This window comes from Triticum dicoccoides, chromosome 7B (assembly GCF_002162155.2).
Source record: "Triticum dicoccoides isolate Atlit2015 ecotype Zavitan chromosome 7B, WEW_v2.0, whole genome shotgun sequence".
NCBI lineage: Eukaryota > Viridiplantae > Streptophyta > Magnoliopsida > Poales > Poaceae > Triticum > Triticum dicoccoides.
Genome location: NC_041393.1, coordinates 256,541,688 through 256,546,648, shown reverse-complemented (window position 1 = coordinate 256,546,648; position 4,961 = coordinate 256,541,688).

The following is a 4,961-nucleotide window of genomic DNA, read 5'->3' as shown; positions in this document are numbered from 1 at the left end:
AGAGGAAAAACTCTTCTTTGGTATTCAAATGTTAAGAATGATGACGAGAAACAACACCAAAATTTGTTGAGACACTTCGGGGAAACGAAAGGCGAAGAGGTTGAGCCAACAATGAAAAGAATTTGAAAGCGATCTTGGAGAAGGCATGTGACTGATGGAATCCATTCTTACGTCACACTTGAAAAGAATTGAGAATAACTCCTGGGAAATTAGAAGAGTTAGGTAAGATCCTAGGAAAAGACCTGTGGGTTAGGGCCCACTAAAAGAAAAACACCGTTGGAAAAGGGATGTTGAACAGACAGATGATGCACCGGAACAATTGAAATATTTGGATGAGGTGACAACCTCGAATTAATTCGAGAATAGACGAATCTCCTCGGATGTCTTAGCACTCCTGAAGGATAAACTGGCGAGAGGCGAACGAGCAGGGAAAACACTTGATCCAAAGAAAAGAATATGATCAACCTGAATAACTTGAATTTAGTCCACCGGAAAAGAGATGAAGAATGTCGATCAAAACGAGAATTCACCGGTTGAAATAATTGAGGGAAGACTGAAGAGGCCCGCACGAATGAAAATTGATGCTCAAAAGAGACTCAGGCTCCGGGAAGAAGAGGGTGGGAGGGCGGGAAAAATAAAGGCAACTTGGAAGGGGGAACCGACGAATATCTTGAAGAGAAAACACCGGTTGAAATCATTTAAGAAAGAAAGCAAAGACTTTGCACGAGTAGGACGGATACTCGATTACAGACTCCGGTTCTGAGAAGAAGAAGGGAGGTCAGGTGAAAAAAAACAAGGACAACTTCGGTCAGGGAAACACCATCGAAAGAGAAAGAACTGACGACTGATCTTGCAAAAGATGACGAGGATCGAAACCACTCGAAGAGAAATGTGTCGGATTGAAATGAGGATGGACAACGAACGAAAAACTAACCGCATGATCCTAAAGAAAGATTTGAAGGGGAAGAGGAGTAACTAAAAACACCTACGTCAAGATTCCTCACCAGAGCGACGAAGGGGCTGAGGAGTGAAAAGAATTCCAACTCTCTGATATAACTATACTCAGAAATAGTTTTCTTCTAGACTCGACAACGGCCAACTACACGATCAGTCAAGGGGGCTCCTAGGGTCGGTCGAGGCTCTGATGCCAACTTGTCACGCCCAATATGCGATACTATCCTAAAGAGACTCTAAGGTCCCACCAAGGATAGAACTGCATATTGATACGCTTTTGCAAGGTGGATATCATTACATCAACATTACATAATAGATGGGGATACATACAAAAGGGCATACAATGCCACACAAATACAACATCATCTTACATAAGAGCACCATCCGACTACGGATGAAACACAAACAGAAACTCAAACAACATCCACCCTGCTAGCCTAGACTGCCGACTTGGAACCTAAACCCTGATCGAAGCAGCAGCAGAAGAACTCCAAAACAAGAAAACAACGCTCTCGTGTCATGATCATCGCATAACCTGCACCTACAAATGTTGTTGTAGTAATCTGTGAGCCACGAGGACTCAGCAATCCCATTACCATGGGTATCAAGACTAGCAAAGCTTAATGGGAAAGGAAGGGGTAAAGTGGGGAGGTTGCAGCAGCGACTAAGCATATATGGTGGCTAACATACACAAATAAGAGCGATAAGAGAGCAAACGGAACGGTCGTGAAGCTAGCAATGATCAAGAGGTGATCCCGAACTCCTACTTACGTCAAACATAACCCAAAACCATGTTCACTTCCCGGACTCCGCCGAAAAGAGACCATCACGGCTACACACACGGTTGATGTGTTTTAATTCATATCTGGTGTCAAGTTATCTACAACCGGACATTAACAAATTCTCATCTGCCACATAACTGCGGGCATGACTCTCGAAAGTTTATACCCTGCAGGGGTGTCCCAACTTAGCCCATCACAAACTCTCACGGTCAACAAAGGATATACCTTCTCCCAAGAAGACCCGATCAGTCTCGGAATCCCGGTTTACAAGACATTTCCACAATGGTAAAACAAGACCAGCAAAGCCGCCCGATGTGCCGACAATCTCGATAGGAGCTGCACATATCTCGTTCTCAGGGCAACACCGGATAGGTCAGCCTACGAGTAAAGCCAGCCCACGAGTTGCCCCGTGGTGGCCCCGCAGTCTGACCGTTTCGGACCAGCACTTAGAGAAGCACTGGCCCGGGGGGCTAAAATAAATATGACCCTCGGGAGCGCGACTCCTAAGGGAAAAGTATAGGTGGTGGTGAGGCAAATGGTAAAACAAAGGTTGGGCCTTGCTGGAGGAGTTTTATTCAAAGCAAACTGTCAAGGGGGTCCCATAATTCACCCAACCGCATAAGCAACGCAAAATCAAGGAACATAACACCGGTATGACGGAAACTAGGGGGAAAGAGTGGAACAAAACACTAGGCATAAGGCCGAGTCTTCCATCCTTTACCAAGTATATAGATTCATTAATTAAATAAGAGATATTGTGATATCCCAACATAATCCTGTCCACCATGGAGCAATCTTCAACTTTACCTGCAACTAACAATGCTATAAGAGGGGCCGAGCAGAGCGGTAGCCTAGCCAAGCAACGGTTTGTTAGGAAGGGTGAAAAGGTTAGAGGCTGACATGGCAATTTGGGAGACTTGAAGAACAAGTGATAGGTAGCGCAGCATAGCGATAGAACGAAGCAACTAGGATAGCAATGATAGTAGTGAGATCCAAGGTGACGGTCATCTTGCCTGAAATCCCGCAAGGAAGAAGAACGAGTGCATGAAGAAGATGAAGCCACGAAGATGAACCAAGCGTAGACGAACGAATCCTCACGATTGCAACGAAACAGGAATTATCGAGAACAAGCACACAACATGGTAAACACACCACATATGGACATGACATGATGCTCAACCAAGTGTGGTGCAAGACAAGACTACACGAAGCTACTCATGGCAAGAGATGATGCATACAAGAACAACACATCAAAGCAAGATTAAATGAGGCTGGAAACAACATATAACAATTCCGGAAAATCCCCATATGCATATTTCGAAATTGGTCCAGAACTGAATAAACCTTATGTTATACTCCCTCCGTTCCTAAATGTAAGTCTTTGTAGAGATTCCACTAGGTGGACTAGATACGGAACAAAATGAATGAATCCACACTTAAAATGCATCTATATACATCCGTATGTAGTTCATAGTAGAATCTCTACAAATACTTATATTTAGGAACGGAGGAAGTAGTTGTTAAACAGCAAGTTAAGATGCACCAAGATGATCTACACGAGATTCTAGTCAAGTTACATATAAAGTTCATTTAATTCGGAGCTACGACCTAGAAGATATGAGCAAAACAAGTTAAGCATGTCATTGATGCAAAATGCGTACAAACATCAAGCAAAAACTCTCAAAACAAGGATGCAACATGATAATATGAAACTACATGCAATTCTAATCAAGTTTCATATAGAGCACACTCAAAACGGAGCAACGGTTCAACACATACACACAATACAAGTTTAAAGGACAAGCTGTCCAAAACAGCAACTAGGCCTCTTGCAAACATCCAAACAACATGCTACAACATCTCAACATGAAAACAAAAGGCATGGGCATGAAGTAAAGGTAAAGCATGACAAAACATGAACACTGAGCTATCTCCAGAAAACACTATAACATGCTCAAAAGGACATGGCAAGATTGCAAATAATAACAGTTTCAGATTTAACAGAAATAACATCAGGTTGCAATGTTTAGAGCCATCAAACAACATGCTACAGGAACTTAACATGTCAAACAAAGGCATGGCATGGAAGTACAAAAGACAAAGAACAAAACTCCCTTACTGAATTTATTCCAAAGATCAACAGAAAACATGGTAGCATCCATGCAAACATGGCAAAAGATATGACATATTCAGACATGGCAGGAACAACAGTAAGCATGTTGGTGAGCTTGTACCACTCACTACAGATCAATACATGGCATGAAAAGGTGACAAACAGTAATATGACATATTTATGAATCTAAGCATGGCAAGAGCAAGTTCATAGCGTGCATGGATCACTAGCGAAGCACATGGCAAAACTGAACTTAATGTTAACAGGCTGACAGCGACATTATTTAGCAATTTGAGAGCAAGATTACAACAAGCTACAGCAGACGATTAATGCAACCAGGGGCATGGATGGATAGACCATGGCATGTATAACAAATCATCCTTAGTGAACATCTCCAGATTATGCATAGAATGACTTGTAGCAGCAGGTTCACATAGCATCATGATATAGAAGATTCAGACTAGCAAAACAGAAACAGCAAGTACCCTACTTCACAAGCTTGATTCACTCACCACAAGGCACACGAAAATACATGGATTGCAACCCTGTAAAGATGGCATGATGTAGCTCAAAATTCATGTAGATATCAAGCTCATAGGATGCACACACAAAATGCAATGAAAAAGACAAAACAGCAAGTTCTGTTAACAGACAACAGTTAACATCATATAACATCTTGCAACGATGATTAGGGTATCAAGATCAACTCAAACAATCATGTCACAATGGAATTAAATGTAGAGCATCTCCCAATGAACATTCTATATATCATGCATGCAAAATGGAGCTATATGCAAGGAGTTGTGGCATGATGAATAGAGGCATCAAATTTCACAAATCAGGGACTTGGTCGAAATTTACCCTCCGAGGTGTCAACGCGGGATGAGGAGGAGCGAGACGGAGGGATCCGGACGGGGCCGGCACGTTTGGTTGGCGGGCCTGGTGGATCTGGTCCCGGTTGACCAGATCCGGCGAGGACGGCGGCGGGGTGGCTCCGGCGAGCGGCGTGGACGCCGAGGCGGACGCCGGCGGGGAGCAGCGGGACGCGAGCTGCGGTCGGTGGCGAGCTCGCGGGGCCCCGGGGCGTTGGGCGGCGGCGGCGGCCGCCGGTG